At 41.8% G+C, this 22,529-nt stretch overlaps 1 long non-coding RNA gene across 1 annotated transcript; it reads left to right on the top strand.

Moving 5' to 3' along the window:
- Positions 1 to 10,595: 10,595 nt before the first annotated feature.
- LOC130076024 (uncharacterized) lies at positions 10,596 to 11,940 on the top strand. The gene is made up of 3 exons (XR_008805594.1): positions 10,596 to 10,643; positions 11,642 to 11,684; positions 11,875 to 11,940. It is a non-coding gene; the product is annotated as an uncharacterized LOC130076024 (long non-coding RNA).
- The last annotated feature ends 10,589 nt before the right edge of the window (positions 11,941 to 22,529 follow it).

Here is a 22,529-nt window from a genome sequence, read left to right as displayed (position 1 = left end):
ACTGGCCCGAGGCTATTAGCCCGGCACGGCCCGTTTAAAGCCCTGGCCTAGCACTGGCCCGACAGTGGAAACGCGGCTATTGACTGCGCCTTTAGCAAAGTGTTTACTTTATGTAAAAGTTATTTTCTTGTGTAAAACCGGGGTACACTTACAAATAGTAACGTTGTAGGCTGTTCTTGCTGGTCTCCTTATGATAACTAATGTAATATTTATTCACCTCAATTCACAATTTGAATAACATTAGGCCTATCTCTTGTAGTGATGAATCGATATGGTTTGGCCATTGACCTTTTTTATCATATTGTTTATACTTGTATAGATGTGGCTTGATCTTTCATATAATTTTATTTATGTTTAGTAGGGCTATATTTATACTGAATGTAAAATTATAAATCTCTGTGGAGTTTTGAAATGGAAGAGACAGTATTCCCACATCTCATTCAGGTGTTATTTGCTGTGATTTGGGGTGGACAGGATAGCTAGCACATGTGATAAATTGGAATAACGTTAAAATAAGTCAAATCCTCACACATCTTCCACATTCTTGTTAGGTGGAGATTGGTGTGTGTGTGTGTGTGTGTGTGTGTGTGTGTGTGTGTGTGTGTGTGTGTGTGTGTGTGTGTGTGTGTGTGTGTGTGTGTGTGTGTGTGTGTGTGTGTGTGTGTGTGTGTGTGTGTGTGTGTGAGAGAGAGAGAGAGAGAGAGAGAGAGAGAGAGAGAGAGAGAGAGAGAGAGAGAGAGAGAGAGAGAGAGAGAGAGAGAGAGAGAGAGATGTAAACTTTATGTTTTTGTGTTTTTTCAGAGAGGATTCACAGCTACCAGGGCCCAGTGTAACACAGGCAGCCTCACCTGTGCCTGCCACCAGGTCACCACCAGCCCCTACACCGCAGTCATTCTCACCAGCCCGGCCAGCCAAGAGGTTCCGTACCCCCCAGCATCAACCAGCACCCCCACCTACACAGCAACCATCATCACCAACCCGGCCAGCCAAGAGGTCCCGTAACCCCCAGCATCAACCAGCACCCCCACCCACACAGCAACCATCATCAGCAACCCGGCCAGCCAAGATGTCCCGTAACGCCCAGCACCCCCACCTACACAGCAGCCAGCTCCACTGTCTTGGAAGACGGAAAAAGACCCAGACATCGCTCCCCCTGTCTCCAGGTTTCAACCAGCTCGAACACCAGGGCCACAGCTCAGCTCCACTTCCACATATACACCACTCGACCTCTTCAAACTTTTCTTCCCTGTACAAATCATACAAACACTGTGCCAAAACACAAACAAGCAGGCTGCTAAACAAATGGCACAGGGAAAGAAATATAAATGGTTAGATGTGAACATAGGGGAGTTTTACAAGTATTGGACTGCTTCTGTACATGGCCATGGTGAAACTTGACAGCATTGCAGATTACTGGAGACAGAATCACTTCTTCTCTTTGCCACTTCCAGTACAGATCATGCCACGGGACAGATACAGAGCACTTTCTTGGAACCTTCACCTTAGCGACCCTGAAGAGGATGTCCAGAACGACAAAAAAAAGGGCACAAAAATTTGCTGCCTGTGGGACCTACAGGGAGAAGCGCAAGGACTGCCCTCGGACAACAAATAACGCCCTCACAAAAAAATCAGAAAGAGGCTCCATAAGATGGATCCGGGACGGGCCCCTCATCTATGTGAAATGGATGGACACGAGAGAAGTATCAGTCAGCTCCACACTTCACACAGCACACTCTGGTAACACTGTTCAGAGGAGGGTGAAACAACAAGATGGCTCTTGGACAAAGACATCAATCCCCTGTCCCACACCAGTTTTGGCGTACAATGAACACATGGGGGGAGTTGATCATTCAGACCAGCTCATTCAATATTACTCTGCACAACACAAAACAATGCGCTGGTACAGACACCTGTTTTACCATTTTCTGGACATTGCCACCACCAACAGCTACATCCTCGACAAGGAACTCTGTCTGGCCCAGCAAACAACACCCATGACACACAGAGCTTTCATGGAGGAGCTGACTGCTGAACTCTGTGGTAAGCCTCTTCACACTGCTCCGGTCCCGGTACCTGCAGGTCATATTCCTGTGCCAATTGCCGTTCATGCAGCAGATTCTTCCACAAAAGCCACCACAGGTCGCAGCAGGTGTGAGCATTGCCAAAGCCAAGGCCAGAGAAAGGACACACCTTGGAAATGCAGGGAGTGTGGTGTTGCGCTTTGCATGCAGCTGGACAGAAAATGCTTTGCAGCATGGCATGACAGCTGAAAAACTGAAACATGAAAACATGCACATTGTGTATATATTGTAAATAGTGGTAAGTTTCTGTATTATATATATATCTATATATATATATTTCTAATATATAGTTCATCTTTGGTTTGAATTTTTTTTTTGACATGTAAAACATGAAAATGTGTACATTTTGTGAATATTGTTAGTAGTGAGTTTTTTTTCACAAAGTAAACATTTTGCTTGAAAGAAAGACCTGTTGTAATGCTACTTTTTCATTTGCACACATCCCATAAAGCTTGATATGTAGTAGGAAGTTATTTTAGTCCTATTTTATCTCAGTCCCTCTAACATTTGGTGAAGGTAGAGTCACAGACAAAACTTGTACTAAAAAACGATTTTTCAAAAATGTCACTTTAGACAATTATTATTCATTATCTACTATTTTATTCATATATTACACTCCTTTTGTGACCCTAAGACTTTGGGAAACCCATTTCAAGGACCAAAATAATTCGTCCACATGAGTAATGGTATGTTTTCACAAGAGATTTGAAGAATTTCAAAAATCGGACTTAAATTTTTCACCTTTTAGAGACAGATTATCCCTCTCTCTCTCTTTAGACAATTCTCCAGGACAAGTGTTGAACTCACCAGTAAGAGAGCTGGATTTTCTCTGCACATTTTGATATAAAACATGTGCACTCAAAAAAATGATTCTTGCCACTAATTGAATTTAAGCAAACAATTTAAATACAATTTATTTAAAAATGTATAAAATAACCATTATTGGTGCGAATTACTCTTACACAACATGAATGTAATGGATCCAAGTCCAAATTGATCAAATTACATACACTATACTTGATTTGTGGCCGTAAGGGGAAAATTCAGATGTTGCGCATGCGCACTAGAGTAAAAAAAAAAAAAAAAAAAAAAAACACTCTGAAGGCGGCAACCAGCAAGTCGTTGGAGGCGCAATACAAGACTCGACAACAACGATTTGCGTGAACAGATGTGGAATACTCGACAAGGTAAGAGATTTTCTATATTTATAAATGATTTGGACTTCAACATCAACTATTTGTATAATTTAATCGATCTGATTTAATAAATATCTTAGTTTCGCCGTGACTGCACTTCAGACGAATTAACTTTTTCGGCCTTTCCAGTTAACGTTAGCCTATATAAAGAGTAAATTAACGTTAACTGATATTTTTTAAAGATTTATTGTTGACTGACTATGTGCATCATTTTTGCATTTAGGCAGATTACACGTATGATTTTTGATAACGTCTCCGTGATCTCGACTTGCATTTTACTTTGAACAATCAGTCAATCGAACGTAACGTTAGGCCTGTTTGAAGGTTAATACAGGTACAACTGTATAGGATTTCTCGTTAAAACAAATATCTTGAAAAATATTTGTAATTTTGATCATTTTAAGATATAGGTCTACGGTCGACTGACCATATGTGCGTTATTTTTATAACAACTTGTCATCTCGACGTAAGTTAACGTTAGGCCTAACGTACATTTTACATTGCTTGAAAAACCCTTTGAAAATGCCAAAACTTTGCACAAACATACTTAATCGACCGTATATGAAAGTTATCTACATGCAAAGGTTTATAGGATTCCATTAAGTGGAGCATGCTTTATTTTTTTATTTTTTTTCATGCTGAGTTGTAATATTTTTACAAAAAATAAAAATAAAAAACCTACATGTGTTTGCTATTTCAGAGTCCTCATCGACAACAATGAACATTCCAACATTTCTGGTTCCGGTTTGGCACAATCACTCAATTATGGTATATGTATTTTATTCTTTGTAATAAAATTAATCTTGACTTGTTTAATTTCTTTGCAAAAGTGTGATGTCTGTTGTTTTCTCTCTTTTTTTGAATTTCAGATATGAGAGTTTTGGGAATGTGGCAATGTAAAGTGTGAGGCACAGAATTATCCAGTAGGTATGAGTTATTGAAACATTCTAAGCTTAAACATGGGCATTTTGAGGCTAGGTTCAGGCATCCTTGTGTATATAGTAATTGTCTTTGCACTTTTAGGACAATTGGTGTCTGATTTACAAACCAGGTGGCCTGCACTGTTCACAGTAAATTAGGTAAGTGTTATTGATAATTACACAAGCATAAATTACTATGAATTCCTCCACAGTAGACCTGTATTTCATGCCCATCTTTATTTCCCTTTTTTTCAGATAAATGCAGGATAACAACTGTGCCACTTCTGTCAAAGTTCTTGGCGCAGCTGGACATACATTAAATCTACTCGAGGTTTTCAACAGCAAAGGTGGTGCTTCTGGACAGAAGATATCACACATTATGGCAATTGCAGACAAGGTGAGGTAATCTGCATTTTATTTTTTTTAATAACTAATTACACATTGTACATATAAATAAATATATATGAATATATATATATATATATATACTACACTCACCGGCCACTTTATTAGGTACCCCATGCTAGTAACGGGTTGGACCCCCTTTTGCCTTCAGAACTGCCTCAATTCTTAGTGGCATAGATTCAACAAGGTGCTGGAAGCATTCCTCAGGGAGTTTGGTCCATATTGACATGATGGCATCACACAGTTGCCGCAGATTTGTCGGCTGCACATCCATGATGCGAATCTCCCGTTCCACCACATCCCAAAGATGCTCTATTGGGTTGAGATCTGGTGACTGTGGAGGCCATTTTAGTACAGTGAACTCATTGTCATGTTCAAGAAACCAATTTGAAATGATTAGAGCTTTGTGACATGGTGGAAGTAGCCATCAGAGGATGGGTACATGGTGGCAATAAAGGGATGGACATGGTCAGAAACAATGCTCAGGTAGGCCGTGGCATTTAAACGATGCCCAATTGGCACTAAGGGGCCTAAAGTGTGCCAGGAAAACATCCCCCACACCATTACACCACCACCACCAGCCTGCACAGTGGTAACAAGGCATGATGGTTCCATGTTCTCATTCTGTTTACGCCAAATTCTGACTCTAACATCTGAATGTCTCAACAGAAATCGAGACTCATCAGACCAGGCAACATTTTTCCAGTCTTCAACTGTTCAATTTTGGTGAGCTCTTGCAAATTGTAGCCTCTTTTTCCTATTTGTAGTGGAGATGAGTGGTACCCGGTGGAGTCTTCTGCTGTTGTAGCCCATCCGCCTCAAGGTTGTGCGTGTTGTGGCTTCACTGTTGCCCTTCTATCAGCTCGAACCAGTCTGGCCATTCTCCTCTGACCTCTGGCATCAACAAGGCATTTCCGCCCACAGAACTGCCGCTCACTGGATGTTTTTTCTTTTTCGGACCATTCTCTGTAAACCCTAGAGATGGTTGTGCGTGAAAATCCCAGTAGATTAGCAGTTTCTGAAATACTCAGACCAGCCCTTCTGGCACCAACAATCATGCCACGTTCAAAGTCACTCAAATCAACTTTCTTCCCCATACTGATGCTCGGTTTGAACTGCAGGAGATTGTCTTGACCATGTCTACATGCCTAAATGCACTGAGTTGCCGCCATGTGATTGGCTGCTTAGAAATTAAGTGTTAACGAGCAGTTGGACAGGTGTACCTAATAAAGTGGCTGGTGAGTGTATAATCAGTGTTTATCAGTGTTAATTGTTTAATTATTATTTGTTTGTTTTTTGGCTTAGGACTGCAATCCTGAATAAGCTGAGAGAGAAATTTCAGAGACCATTCTGGGGCTTTTTGTGATCCGTAAAAAAGGTGTTGGTGCTGAGGAGGAGCCAGAGGATGTTGGAGTAGTGATACAGCACTTAAAGAGTGTTTCCTTTGGATTGGTAATGCTGTTCAGACTGATCCACGCTCTCAACTTAAGCTAGCCTCAAGTCTCAAACTCACGTTTGAATTCTTTTAAAAGGTACTGATGAATTTGGATGGCAGCAAACTTTCCCCAAAGGTTCATGCTCTTAAAAAAATTCAGTGAATAGGACATTCACTTCTTGCCTAGATGTTTCCAACAACTGAAGGGAGATTGAAAACATTTTCAACTGTTAAGACAGGGATGCCCTGAAAGGAATTTTTCAACGGACTGATGACACTAACTCCAACAATGCACCATTCCTGCTTTTGTAGCTCTGATACTCTTGACACGAGAGATGTTAGCCCTTGTACTATTGGCTTAGTCCAGGAACTTATCTCATGACTCGTTTTGCAGCAAGGCCGAGACTGTTATAGCCAAGAACGGTTCTTCTTGGCCTCAGGTTTTTTATGTTCTGCTGAAATTCAGCTTCAGAGAGCTGACACCGAGTTCAGCAGTGAGTAGGACAATTAGTTCTGGCCTAAATTTTTAAATGTGAAACTGTGTTATATGTTCTATGTGACCCTGGACCACAAAACCAGTCACATGGGTACATTTTTTTTAACTTGAGTTTTATACATCAATGGAAAGCATATTTATTTAGCTTTCATGTAATGTATGGTTTGTTAGGGAAAAATGCCTTTAAAGTTGTCCATTTATGTTTGCGATTGTGCGGAATTTAGGAAATTTACTAAATATCTTCATGGAACATGATCTTTACTTAATATCCTAATGATTTTTGGCATAAAAGAAAAATCGATAATTTTGACCCATACAATGTATTGTTAATTAGAAGAAAGCACAAATAGATTACTGTACTATGCAGTATCAAAATGTTAACCTTGAAAATGTTTGATGTTGAAATTTGGATCCCTGTTACTTGGCACACAGGTTTAAAACTAATAAGTGTAACATGAGTAATAACCACAGAAAGTACAGTTTGTGAGGATGCATAAAACTAAAACAGTTGCATAGCTGCCAACTCTCACGCATTGGCCGTGAGACACCCGCATTTGATTGGTTTCACACGCTCACACGCCACACTCCCGATTTCTCACGCTGAAGTGTCAACCCGGGCGGTCAAATGCCTGGAAGATGAGTTTATCTATATATCTACCTGTTGAGCCACTCGTGATCGACTAGTTATACCGCAAATTCGTTAAAAATCTCCCGTTATAGAGCGAGCGTGTATATATCCCGTCTAGAGCGAGCGTGCATGCGAGACAGAGATTGTGCTCCAAACCGCGTAGAGCGAGCGAGAGACCTTGCGCGAGCGAGACCCGTGGTCAACAAATCTCACGCCGAGCAAAACTCAAAAGTTGGCAGGTATGCAGTTGCATTAATTTGTAAAATGCTGTATTATGTCCTGCTTGTTTTTTTTTTGTTTTTTGTCAGACTGGATGTTTGACTTATGGAGCAATTGCACACAATAAATGTTTGAAAATTTAACATGTTTTTGACTGTTATTCAATAGAATTAAGGAAATGTAAGATAGTTATATAAAGCAAATAACATCAATGTATTTGAAATGAGTAAAGTTTATTTAATACATAATCTTAAATCACAGTTCATCGTTCACATAACAACTATTTAATTCATTCACGTCAACTGAACATGATGGTGAAGCTTAAATAAAATGCTAACTTTTACGTTGGATTTATGTGATTAAATTGGATGGAAAATTGACATGTAATTGAAATACATAAGTTTTAACTTTTGGGGTTAAATATTTTTTTGAGTGTGGGATTATGTTATGTAATTACCTTTAAAAGGTGAATTTAATAAGATTTGTAAAATCGAAGGAAAAAGTGAAAAAATGCCCTTAGACCTCAGAGGGTTAATGTACCAGGAACGCTTTAAGGTTGTGTATCCATTCCTACAAAATAGTTAGCATGATGAACTAACTATACTTTTAAAGCCTTTTTAAATCTTGGTTTACATTTTTACAAATGCTAATTTATAGGCTTTGGAAATATTTTTTATAATAATAGATTCATTAAAAACTAGTTTTTTTTTTACCCCCGAAGGCAGCTGTATAATTCACACCCTGACTAAGAACCATTGGGGGAAGCATTTAAATAATCCTAAGAATGCATATAAAAAATTAAGAATCGAATCGAATTAATCGAATCGCATCAAATTTTTATGTGAATCGCATTGAATCGAATCTTTCTGAATTTGCAAAAATCGTTCTTGAATCGAAAACCTATGAATCGTGAATCGAATCGATTCGCTGCCTACCCAAAGATTCACAGCCCTAAAACCTACCCATAACCAATATTGACGCTAAAGGGTGCCATGTGCGTCGGATGTAGACGCTTTGGCAAAAGCGTCAGTATATGACGCCTTAAGGGATGAGAATGCGTTGGAACTTCCATTCAAAAAGGCTAAAACGAATCATTTCAAATCATAAGGTTGCCCTACAAAAAAAAGCTGATCCGTCAGTTTGACTGGATGAGCCGTCAATTTTCCTTCATGATTTATTTTCAGACATCATGAGAATGACCTTATGGTATTTCAACGTGACATGTTATAAGAATATCTATGGCAAGTGTTCTTTTCGGTTTATTTTCCTCATGATGTTTTTTTTTTTTTTTTTATCCGCTGTAAAAGTATGAAAAAGGACACCATATTCGGCACATTTCTGTTCTCCCGAATTTAATTTACGATATTCCATTAATAATTCAATGGAATGCACGAATTCGTTATTCTCCTCAAATCATCACGTCTCTTTACAGGTTTGTTTTCACAGATAAATGCAATTTATAATCTGTCAAAATGACGGAAATCACTTTGATATAGTCACGTAATGCTGAAGTTAATGAACATTTTTTTATTAAGGCTTGTTACTACATACAGATATTTGCCTACTACAGTGATATTTAACCATCTACTCCTATGGGGCTATTTTTGGTCTGTTGAAAGTAGGCTACCTGTTGATTCTTTTAAACTTTAAAATTTTATTTTAATGTTCGATGGTTGAAGGGTGAGTCGATTAATGCCATCTCATTGTGTAAACTTTTTTAACGTTTGCGTTCAATAGAGCGAGTCTGATTGTTTGCAGCTTAACGGAAGTTAAACCCATTTATTTTAGTCATATTTTAAAACAATACAAAACTACTAAACTAATACTAAATGCAAACCTGCCACTAAATTATTATTCAACTTGACACATCAGAAACGACGTAATGAAAACTATGGAGAAATGACTCGTGTGAGTAGGCTATCTACCGTGTGTTTTATGGTAGCCTACAAAATCTGTAAACCGCTCAACTCACATCAGAAGACTCGAATCGCTGAATCAGAACGACGAAAACAATAACACAACAACAAAATAAACAGTAGGCTAATGACTGCACGCTGAGGCGAGCTCTGACAGCGTGTAGAAAAAAAAGTTGGTTTCGCCAGGTGTCGGTGATGACGCCACAACACTTAATGATCTTCAGCGACAGAGGAACTTGATTACAAGTTAAGTGATTCTGGCTGGAGATGGTCAGTAAAGCGAATAACTGAAGGTCGGGAACTTTATTGAACCATACTTGAATGTATTATGATCACAGAAGGGGTTTGACTTAAGATATTTAGATTAGGACAATGCAGTTTCTATCTTCAAAGTTTAACTTGCACCCACTGTTCAAGCGCATGCGCTGTTTGGTCCATCATTTAACGCCATTAAATGTAACAATAGCAGGTTCATTAAACTGGGGTCTGAGCTCAGACATGGGGTTTAATCTGCTGATGTATAGAGGTGTATAGTATTATTGTGTATAGAGGGCTTCTCACAACCACAAACAACCATTATAATGAGAACTACGGGGTGTGACGAAGCATCAGAAGGATATTCTCTTTTCTGCCTCTGTCTCCAGGCTTCAATTTGTCAATTTAAACTTCATGCTTATTTTTCTGAACATGCCTGAACCGGTAAATAAATATAAAGGTAACCATATGAGAAGCCTGTTCTAGAAGAGGGATAGCCTAGATAGACAACCCACCATCTGATATGATGGTGAACACATTCCTACATGTGAAGCCAATTGAACATTATTTTAAGACCCTTTTGGCTGCACTCAAGAAAGTAAAACGTGCTTTTACTGCCACTCAGTGGACAAAACCAAGTGTCCATTTGAACAGAGACTTTCATAGTTCGGGCGGTGGTGATGGTGCCGGTGATGGCTCCACTCTGAGACACCAATGTGTCCCTGAGCAAGACACTTAACCCCTATTGCTCCAGAGGCGTGCGACCTCTGACATGTATACACTGTTAACTTTCGCTGTAGATTTAGCAGCACAGTACTGGAAAAACCTACAGTACAATACTGCAGTTCTATATTACAGTAAAATACTGTAATTTGCATTGCATTCTGGGTAATTTTGTTTGAGCGGGAACATTTTACAGTACATTTTAGTGTTGTTGTAACCTAGCTGTAACCTGGCTGTAACATGCCAGGCAAATATACAGGGTTGCTGTAAACAGAGCGCGCGCGCGCCGCCTGACTGACGTCAGAGGAGAACTGCGGCAGTTCACTCACTCAGCGCGGATATCTCACTCTGCGGATATCTGGAAATTTGGTAAGTTAATTTTGAATTTTATAATAAGGTTTTAGGATTTTACGCTATAGTGTGTAGCCTACATAGCTTTTAATGTGAAATGACAGTGGAAGTTTAGCCAGCGACGGTTGCAAAAACACTGTTAAGTTTGTTAACGTTATCTGCTCTTTCACTGCTTGTCCTGACATTTTCAAATTCAACATTATAACTCCGTAAATTAACATTACCTTAAGGTTTATTTCGACAAAAACAGATTTGGTGATTGTTGGAACGGTGGAAAGACAAATCGAGATGGTCTTTTGTGAGTTTTATTTTGTTTCTGTCGAGTTTTAATTAAATGTGTTTTACGATGGTCTGCGAGATTAAATTAATGCATTTGACATGTTAGTCTAACGTTAACTGTTAGGCCTATCTCTGTAGGGAACACCCGAGCCTGTCAGTGGTAAAAACAAGCAGTTATAATAGACATAACGTTATACATTTTGATCAAACTGCTATATTTGCAGTCCGTTTCCCGAATGACGAACTTAATGATTTTATGATCAATACTGGACCAAATTGAAGTCGTTTAGACACAAAATAAGACGCGGGAAAATAAGGCTTAAAAATACTGCACTTTCCTTTGCAACGCAAAATGGGTGATTTATTTGGGCTTAGAGAGATGGGCTAGAGAGATTGGCTATTGGTACCAGTTTAGCCTTTTACTTCATTTCTATTTAGGCAGGAGACCCAGTTATATTGATTATTATAATAATTAAAAATATAAATAAAGGTGTAGGCCTAAATTGTTGAAAAACTTCAAACTATCAGAGTTCAAACTATAGAGTTAATGATCTATTAGGCAACAAAGACAAGTAAACTGCATGCCAAAAAATCAAGTTAGAATATTTAGAGAGGCCAAGTGAAGCTTATTTTTTATTAACCTAACTTAGATGTATTGTAAGCAGATTTATGAGATATTTCCTTAACAAGAAACACATAACCGTTAACTGAATACTATTTATTTTGATTTCTTACAGCTCTACAGTGTGGGACAATTTGCAGCCTGGGAAGGAGTTTTATGTAAGTATTAGCCATGTTAATACAATGTTTTAAACTTAAAGTTTTAAAATCTAAAGATTCCTTTTTTTTTTTTTGTGGCTGTTTTTGTTATTTCTACAGAATTTTCTCTCTTCCACTGTCTGTCTGCTCATCTTTGGTGCTGTGGCTAACAGATTTTGTCATGTGTTTTTGTGTGTCATGTCTTTTTCAGTTTTGGTCATCGGTCCAAGGTTCCAGTACCACCTCAAAATCCCAGCCAAGTTTTTAAAGGGATACTCTACTGGTTTTTCATATTAAACTATGTTATTCCCTTAACTAAGACGAGTTGATACATACCTCTCTCGTCTCAGTGCGTGCACTAAATCGCTGTCTTGCGGCGAAACTTTGTTAGATCTTATCTCAGCCCTGTTCATTCAATACGTGCCAAGAAGAGAAGCGACCAAACAACTCCACGTTTTCCCTATTTAAATACAGTTACACGAGTAGTATGACTCGACCTAGGACGGTGACACAAAATTTTCTAAGCGTGTAAAATGGATATCTATATTGTATGGCAGAATACCATAGCAAGTGCTTGAGAGCACTTCGACTCGGCGCAGTAATATCATCTCTCGTGAAAAGTCCGCTCCCGTTGAAATGAGAGGGAGCGGGGGGAGAGGACTTTTCACGAGTGATGATATTACTGTGCAGAGTCGAAGTGCTCTCAAGCACTTGCTATGGTATTCTGCCATACAATATAGTTATCCATTTTACACGCTTAGAAAAGCACAACGTTTTATTTTGTGTCACCGTCCTAGGTCGAGTCACACTACTCGTGTAACTGTATTTAAATAGGGAAAACGTGGAGGTGTTTGGTCGCTTCTCTTCTTGGCCCGTATTGAATGAACAGGGCTGAGATAAGATCTAACAAAGTTTCGCCGCAAGACAGCGATTTAGTGCACGCACTGAGACGAGAGAGGTATGTATCAACTCGTCTTAGTTAAGGGAATAACATAGTTTAATATGAAAAACCAGTAGAGTATCCCTTTAAGTATGTCCAGCTACAGCTGCAAGTCATGCAGTTTCTCAACCTCTCTCTTAAATGCGTTCACCATACATGGTTTTAATAGTGTAATTGATCAATAAAAATTTTTTTTGACAAGAACATTGTTTGGATTGTCTTTTGATTTGCAGTTATTCTGAAGTTGCATTATAATATTATTACCTATAGATTTATATACTGTAATAACTACATATTATATAGTTATAATATCATTAGTAATTTGAAAATTACAATGTTTTGCAATAATGCATCAATATATCAATATAGATATTACAGTACAATATCGTATAAATTACAACAGAAGTAGACAAAAATGACAAAATACTGTAAAAATACAGTACAATACTGTTTTGTAGTTTACAGTACTGTTCGTGTGTACTGTAAATTGAATTACAGTACAGTTACTGTAAATCGAAATACAGTACCTTGCTGGCAACCTTGCTGCCAGTACTGTACTGTAAAAATACAAGAAAATTGTTAACAGTGTAGCAATTGTAAGTCGCTTTGGATAAAAGCGTCAGCTAAATTAATAAATGTAAATGTACATCTGTTTTCTCCACTGTGAATTTATATTGCCGTTATTTCAGATGTCAAAGATGTACATTTGTCAATTTTTGTAAACCAAATACTGATCCTGTAGAAGTTTGCATGACTAAATGAGAGAGCAACAGATATGTTAAGTTAATTTGTATTGAATCACAATAATGCTTAATCACACCAATTCCCATCCTATTTGCTGTATTATGTTTTTTCAAACATGAATGTGTGTGTGTTGTATAGAAATTATTTGAAATCAGTTTGATCTAGGACACACTGCTGTCCTTACTCTCCGTGTGCTGTAGAGTGCGGCATTTAACATCACTAGAAGAGGACTTTAGATAGATATATATATATACACACATATACACAGTGGACAAAAGCGGTGGAATAATTGATGTGGATCTAATGGACCACAAGTGAGGACACCATTGATGGTCTTGTAGAAACTGCTTTCTTCCACCAACTCATGAACCATTTTATTTTCATTACATCCACAATGAGTTATTTTATCTTCATGGCATTTAGGGTGAGATGGTTGTCACTGAGCACTCAACTTAATTATATATCTGCTATTTCAAAAAATAAATAGCTATACAAGACAAACAACAAGCAGAAAACAACTTATAAAAGTATAATAGCTACAAAAAAGTGCCTTACAAAATGTAACAATTTCCTTTAACCCACTGAATTCTCAGAGATGTAATGTTTAAAGTTATGTAGTTGGAAAAACTTTCGCAACTTTGATCTTGAGAGACAAAAAAAAAAAAAACTGAGTTCACATACTGCCATCTGTCTCTGTTGGAAAGGCGGGGCTTAGTGCACCTGTCAATCATCGCCCTGACGCAGCCGAATGAAGCGCGAGTGAGAGAGACTTGCACGGGACCGGGAGAATTAACCCTTATTTTGTGTGCTATAGTGTGCGTCTCTTACCCGTTTTGATCAGCAGACAATCCTTGTTAATAATAGTATTTATTTTCAAATGCACTCTGGTATTTGTCCGCTGTTAGTCAGAATGAACAGTGTGAGAATTAAGCTCGCGCGTTCGGTTCATTCACGAGCTGTGTTCACAATATAATATCGTTTAAGGACATCTTCAGCCTTTTCCATATCTGTTTATTTATGTTACTATGGTATTATACTTAATTCTTTGTTAGGTTCGTATGGGAGTACTGTATAGTGCGCTGTGTGATATTCATATGGACACTTTCGGTTTCAACGTGCCGGTTATGTTTATTTAAACAATGACGGCGCCAAATTGCATCGTATTGGTCCAGTTTAGTTATGTATATTATATAGTGTAATGCAATGTGATGTATATTGTGATTCATTTTGGTATAACAGTCAAGTCATGTTATGCTAATTATTTCTTTATTTATGTTTTATTGTAGAACCACACACATACCTCACACAGACCAACGCATTCTCAGTGTACAATAAACCCCTTTGATTGAATCATACTGTCCTGATCCATTCCTGTGTTTTGATCGACACACCAAGAGGAAGGCTAGAGATATTAGAACCACCTTAGAACACAATCCTAGTTTAACTACTGAACAAATTGGTCCTTCGAGCCGGATATCGGCCATTGCTCTTGGATAAAGTGGGATCTATCAGCTCTGATATGGAACCAGAAGGGGTATATGCAGATGGTGGCAGACCTCAACGCCATGTTCGCACTCCTGCCTATCTCGAGGACTACGATCTCACAGCTGCACGACGTAGACCGATTAGACAGCCAATGATGTCTTATGCTGCAGAGGAGCCACAGAGAGGAAATCCATCAGATGCTGCCAGGATTTCTCCCTCCCCCTCTGACAGAGCCTCTAGTCCCGTGAGTCAGTATTCCTGGAACGTGGTGGACGAATGGTCGCCGGCTGCTTATAACAGAGAGCATTCCTATGAAAGACATCAGGTGAGAGCTCCCATGCCCTTTACTCAACCTCAGTTTTCACCATTTCATCGACCTTGGGAAGAGACTGAGGTTCAATTATCTTCACAAACTGTCTGTGACTCAGCACGCAGGCCTTCGCAACCCATGTTGCGCCCTGAGTCTCTTCCAACACCACTTCCCCACTCATCTACTAACCGGCAGTCAATGCGGTTGGCCAGCACAGTTGCTGCACCGGTGAACTCAGATTCGTCTGCCCTTAAAGGGGATTACAGCTCATTCTCAACCCCGAAGCAGACTGTGGACTATAGAGATGGTTCTTTTCTGTCTAACCACCCAGAGAGGAATGCTGAGGAGCCATTAAGGGAACATGTGATGGTAGATTTCCTGGGTAAGATGCTTAGTGAGCTTCAAGTAATGAGAGATCATATACAAACTGGATTGCCTGCCAAACAAGAAGTCACACAGTCAGTTAAGCCCCCTAATTATTATGACTTCCCTCCTGCCAGCGATCCAGATGAAGCTGTCCCACCTACTTCTCGCAGATTACCTCCACCACTCAATGAGTACAGTACCCACGCCCATGATCCAAGTTGGTATCCAGAACAGAGGTTTGAGCCTGTTAGGGCTGCATACCTGCCTCAACCTCATGAAAGGTATAAGCCAAGGAGACCTAGGTGTGTGACACCTACGCCCAGAGCTTCCACTTTGCATCCAGATGAGAGAGAGAAGACCTACCGTGGGCCTACACCGACCATTCCAGACTTCATCACAGGAGATCCTAGTGAGTTTACTAGACTAAAGCTTGCTCTGGAAAACCTTTTACCTCATGATGCGACTGAGCTCTTCCGCTATCAGATATTGATGGATCATTTGAGATTAGATGAAGCCCGCCTGGTAGCTGACTCCTATCTTAACTCACCATTTCCGTATAGCGATACTATGGCAGCACTGACTGAGAGGTTCGGACAACCTTACAAGCTAGCCCTCAGAAGGATAGCTAAGGTGATGGATGCTCCTGATATACGACGAGGTGATACAGCAGCCTTTGACAAGTTCGCCTTGCAAATCAGATCCCTTGTCGGTATGCTGGAGACATTGGGCCATGAAGGTCAGTCGGAATTAAGATGTGGTTCGCATGTGGAGAGGCTGTTAAGCAAACTACCTCCTGAAATGAGGTCAGAGTTCAGAAGACATATGTTTCGTCGTCCGGGTGCAGTGTACAACCTCCTAGACTTCTCTGAATGGTTACAGTATGAAGCGTGGTGTCAGAGCAGTGAGAGTCAAACTTCGGACCGTCGGCGGAGGGTAGAGCAGAAGACGGACCGGGGGAGAGCGACAAACCCTGCTGGACGTTCAGCTACTGTACTTCATGGATCGGATGAGAGCCCTGCCAAATTACCTATCGGAGCAGCTCTGATTCCATTAGCCAGTTCAGGGATCACCAAAGCACAGCCCAAAGCTTTCTGTCCGTATTGTGACAAAAATGACCATTACCTCAGTCAGTGTGATACCTTCAAGTCCTTCAACAAACAGCAGATCACAGATTGGATCCAGACGAATCACCGTTGTTGGCGCTGTGGGCGTGCACACCCAGCGGCTTAGTGTACCCTCAAAAAGCCATGTAGTATCTGTAAAGGCAGACACCTGCAAATTCTTCATGAAGTGAACTCCAAACCAGTGACTGAAGGATCTTGTCTGGTTAATTCAGCGACTGAAACCCTGTATCTGGATAAACCTACAGGATGTAGGAAAGTTCTCCTCAAGGTTGTCAGAGTTCTGCTCCGTCACAAAGATAGGACCCTGGATACTTATGCCGTCCTGGATGATGGTTCGGAGAGGACGATTCTTCTATCCCCTGCAGCCACCAAACTCGGAATTCATGGTCCCATGGAGAGTTTAGCCCTGCGTACTATCCGCCAGGATGTTCAGACTGTTAATGGTGCCGTAGTCTCTTTCCAGATTTCTCCAGTAACTCAGCCACAGAAAATATTTAGAATCTCAGCTGCCTTCACTGCCGAGTGCCTTGGTCTAGCGGACCATTCCTACCCTCTGAGTGTCCTGGAGAAGTATCAGCACCTGAAGAACCTTCCACTGCAGTCTTTCGATGGAGTACGCCCACTATTACTGATAGGAGCTGATAATACGCACCTCATTACTCCCATATCACCTGTTCGTCTGGGCCCCTCTGGGGGACCTGCAGCTGTTCAGACCAGGCTCGGATGGACCTTGCAGGGACCAGCAAGATTCTTGAAGGATCAGCTGTCACCAGAACAGTGCTTCTTCGTATCCCTCACCCCTGCTGAACTAGAGCTGAAAAAGGATGTTGAAAGGCTGTGGCAGATTGATGTCTTACCCTACCGCTGTGAGAAGCAGGTCACCCGATCCAAAGAGGACCAGGAGGCTATCAGTCTCTTGGAGACTAAGACAACTCGGGTTGAAGTAAACGGCATCCTCCGCTATGCAACGCCTTTATTGCGCAGGAAGGACTTCCCCTTCTTCTGTGCTCCTAAGGAAGCAGTAATGCCTAGTCTCAGAGGCATGGAGCGTCGGCTTGTTCGGTCACCAGAGAAGGCGGAGGTGTATAAGTCTGAGATAAAGAAGCTGGAGTTGACTGGTGCTGCCATCAAACTGCAGAATGAGGGAGAGGAGGCCACAGGAGAGAAGTGGTATATCCCACACCATATGGTCACTCACAATGATAAGAACCGCTTAGTGTTTAACTGTTCTTTCGAGTATGAGGGGCTAAATCTTAATAACTCCTTACTACCGGGTCCAGGATTGAGCCCTTCTCTTCTGGGTGTCCTCCTGCGGTTTAGGGAGCATAGTGTGGCCATAAGTGGGGATATACGCGGGATGTTTCATCAGGTCCTGCTACTGCCTGAGGATAGACCACTCCTGCGGTTTTTATGGCGTGACCTGTGTCGGGATGACCCTCCAGATACTTATGAGTGGCAAGTACTTCCCTTTGGGACTACGTGCAGCCCCTGCTGTGCGTCCTTCGCTCTTCAGCGACACGTGGCGCTACACAGTACACCTGATGAGGATGTAAGATTCTCTGTAGACAGATGCTTCTACGTGGACAATTGTCTCCAAAGTTTGAGTTCTGTTCAAGAAGCACGACTGTTAGTGGATAAGTTACGTACCCTCCTATCCTCTGGTGGTTTTGACATCCGGCAGTGGGCCAGTAATGCAGCAGAAGTTGTCAGTCATCTACCTCCCGAAGCCAGGTCCCCTAAGCTGAAGTTGTGGCTTTCTCAAGACAAAGCCGACCCACGAGAGTCAACGTTGGGCCTGAGCTGGCACTGCGAGCTGGACCATCTTGGGTTCAAACACCGACCTGTCACATACAATGCCTTAACAATGCGGAGCATCTATAGGGTGCTGGCAAGTCAGTACGACCCCCTTGGCATCATCCTTCCCTACACTACCAGAGCCAAGGTGATCGTGCAGCAGCTTTGGCTAAACCACCGGGACTGGGATGATCCACAACTCCCAGGTGAGCTCAGGCAAGCATGGACAGACTGGGAAGAGGAGCTTAAATTCCTATCGCAGGTGACAGTTCCAAGGTGCTATAACCCCTCCTATATGGATCAATCAGATGTACGCCGGGAGATTCACGTTTTCAGTGATGCCTCTGAGAAGGCATATGGGGCTGTTGCTTATCTGCGTTCGGAAGGTCGCCAGGGGGAACTCCACCTTGCCTTTCTTCTAGCCCGGTCTAAAGTGGCCCCACGAAAGCGACAGTCAATACCGAGGCTCGAGCTCTGCGCCGCCTTGGTAGGTGCACAGTTGGCGAAGTTGCTCACAACTGAGCTCACTCTGAAATGGGACAAGGTCACCTATTGGACTGACTCTACTATTGTCCTCCACTGGCTCCTTTCTGAGTCCTGTAGGTACAAAGTCTTCGTGGGCACCCGGGTAGCAGAGATTCAGGAGTTGACCGACCGGACAGAATGGCGATACATAAATTCTGAAGGAAACCCTGCTGATGACCTGACTCGGGGCAAGAGACTGCAAGACTTTATCGACCCCACCGACAGATGGCTTCAAGGTCCGAAGTTCCTACTGCAACCACAGGAAGAGTGGCCCTCTCACCCCACCTCATGCTTTCCGAACTCTGAAGATGCAGCTGAACTTAAAGGAGGAATCTTCTGTGGGATCACTAACACTGTGCCGTTGACTAATGAAAGGAGATACAACCACTGGAAAGATTTGGTGGACGCAGTTGCACAGGAGCTGCATGGGGCGGCTGCCCAGGATAAATCTCCTCCAGCAGGTACCTACAGAGAGGCAGAAACTGTTGCCCTGAGAAAGATACAGCTAGATAGTTTCCCTGAGGATTTCCAGCTGCTAAAATCCAACAAGCCAGTTCGCTCCAACAGTCGGTTACTATGTCTCTCTCCTGTATTTGACTCTGAAAACCAACTCATCAGAGTCGGAGGACGACTGAGGAGAGTGGAAGCCCTTGACCCAGCTACCGTGCACCCTATTGTACTCGACTCTCATCATCCTAACACTCAGCTACTGATCAAGGACTATGACACTCGACTTCACCATCCAGGACCTGAGCGGGTGTTTGCTGAGCTCCGCAGGAGAGTGTGGATTCTGAGAGGTAGGGAGGCAATCAGGAAGCACCAAAGGGCATGTCTCGACTGTTGTAAGTGGAGGTCAAAGCCAGCAACACAGCAGATGGCTGATCTCCCTCCTCCAAGGCTCAGATTGTTTAAGCCGGCATTTTACTCAGCAGGAATGGACTGTTTTGGGCCACTGGTGGTGACATTGGGACGCCGGGTAGAGAAGAGATGGGGCCTCCTATTCAAGTGTCTCACCACCCGTGCGGTGCACATAGAAGTGCTGGCCTCAATGAACAGTGATGCCTTTCTGATGGCACTGAGAAGGTTCATTGGTCGACGTGGCCAGCCTGCCGAACTGTACTCCGACCAGGGCACCAACTTCCGAGGTGGAGAGACAGAACTCCGGGAATCTTTCAACCAACTCAGTCCAGACTTACAACAGCTGTTAGCCAAACAAAGGATCAGTTTCCACTTCAATCCTCCGGCCTCTCCGCACTTTGGAGGTGTGTGGGAGAGGGAGATCCGGTCTGTAAAGGCTGCCCTTCGTGCAGCCCTAGGTTCAGAAACGGTGTCCGAAGAAGTGCTTCAGACAGTTTTGATTGAGATTGAAGCCATCCTAAATTCTAAGCCTTTAGGATATGTTTCGGCAGATCTGGCTGATCTGGACCCAGTTACTCCAAATTGCCTGCTGATGGGGCGGCCAGACGGTTCCTTGCCCCAGGTGGTGTATCCGGAGTCTGAACTCCTCACAAAGCGGAGATGGAGACACTCCCAGGTATTAGCTGACAGATTCTGGTCTGCATTTATAAGGCACTATCTACCGGCAATGCAGACGAGAGGAAAGTGGCAAAGACCATCACCTAACATCGAGCCTGGCACTGTAGCCATGTTGGTTGACCCCCAACTACCTCGGTCCCTATGGCAGATTGGAAGAATTCTGAAAGTCTTCCCAGGAGCCGATGGCCGTGTCAGAACAGCGGAGATACAGATAAAAGACAGAACGTATACTCGGCCTATAGCTCGTCTAATAGTTCTTCCTGAAATCCCTGAAGAGGATGACCATCCTGGGAGTGAAGACAACCAACAGTAACCCTGAACTCATTTCCAACGGAGCAAATTTCCTAATAAATTTGGGGGCGGCAATGTTGGAAAGGCGGGGCTTAGTGCACCTGTCAATCATCGCCCTGACGCAGCCGAATGAAGCGCGAGTGAGAGAGACTTGCACGGGACCGGGAGAATTAACCCTTATTTTGTGTGCTATAGTGTGCGTCTCTTACTAATTGTGAGTACCCGTTTTGATCAGCAGACAATCCTTGTTAATAATAGTATTTATTTTCAAATGCACTCTGGTATTTGTCCGCTGTTAGTCAGAATGAACAGTGTGAGAATTAAGCTCGCGCGTTCGGTTCATTCACGAGCTGTGTTCACAATATAATATCGTTTAAGGATATCTTCAGCCTTTTCCATATCTGTTTATTTATGTTACTATGGTATTATACTTAATTCTTTGTTAGGTTCGTATGGGAGTACTGTATAGTGCGCTGTGTGATATTCATATGGACACTTTCGGTTTCAACGTGCCGGTTATGTTTATTTAAACAATGACGGCGCCAAATTGCATCGTATTGGTCCAGTTTAGTTATGTATATTATATAGTGTAATGCAATGTGATGTATATTGTGATTCATTTTGGTATAACAGTCAAGTCATGTTATGCTGATTATTTCTTTATTTATGTTTTATTGTAGAACCACACACATACCTCACACAGACCAACGCATTCTCAGTGTACAATAAACCCCTTTGATTGAATCATACTGTCCTGATCCATTCCTGTGTTTTGATCGACACACCAAGAGGAAGGCTAGAGATATTAGAACCACCTTAGAACACAATCCTAGTTTAACTACTGAACAGTCTCCACATCCCAAAGAGTGAATGAATGAGTCACTGGTGTTTGCTAGCAGACAGACAATGAAGAGTAGGCTATACAATTCAATTCAAAAGGTTTATTCTCTAAATACTCAACAGAAAGGCAAACGGATAGCAACACACTTAACAGACAATACCGGACACTGAACTGAAACAGAACATAATACAGGTGTTAATGACGGTGACCACTGAGTGCACAGCTGAATGTAATTAGTGTCCATGACAACAGATGAGTGATGAAGGTATGTGGATACAAACATAACGAGTCCAAACTAAGGCTATGTTTACACGGAAACGATCTGAAGAGAAAACGCAAAAGTGGCGTTGCGTTATCACTTTTTATTCTGCGTTTAGACGAGCGTTATGGTTGGGAAATCCGCGTGTACATGGTGACGCAAAAGTGTGTGAAATTCGATGTAGTATGCACTCCAGGCGGCTAGGTGGCAATGTGAAGCACTGCCACACAACAACACCAATATCTTAGAATATTTTGTACTACTGCTAAAAAGACTCTTGTTTGTTTTTCAGAGCTGCTAGGGCAACTTGAAGGTCCGACATATGGAAATAATCTGACATGTTGGTTGTAATTTTCCTGTACTAGCGCATGCCTGTGACGTAAACGCGTACGCGACGAGAGCCACCGTGAGCAGATTTGCGTTTTTACCGTTTAGACGGGAATGCGACGGTGGAGCGTTTTTAAGATTTCCACTTTGGAGGGTGGTTTCACTTTTTTGCGTTTTTAAGCCCCCAAAACGCCGTTGCCGTGTAAACGAAAGGCACATCCGATAAAATAGTTTTACGTTTTCACCCGGAATCGTTCTCGTGTAAACGGGGCCTAACATGAATGGGACATTATGGGCAAGCTAATGCACTTCAGGAATTCAAGT

Source organism: Rhinichthys klamathensis, unplaced genomic scaffold (assembly GCF_029890125.1).
Source record: "Rhinichthys klamathensis goyatoka isolate OS25496 unplaced genomic scaffold, OSU_Roscu_1.1 h1tg000619l_1, whole genome shotgun sequence".
Taxonomy (NCBI): domain Eukaryota; kingdom Metazoa; phylum Chordata; class Actinopteri; order Cypriniformes; family Leuciscidae; genus Rhinichthys; species Rhinichthys klamathensis.
The sequence above is the reverse complement of the archived record's forward strand: the minus strand, read 5'-3'. Positions and strand labels throughout refer to the sequence as shown.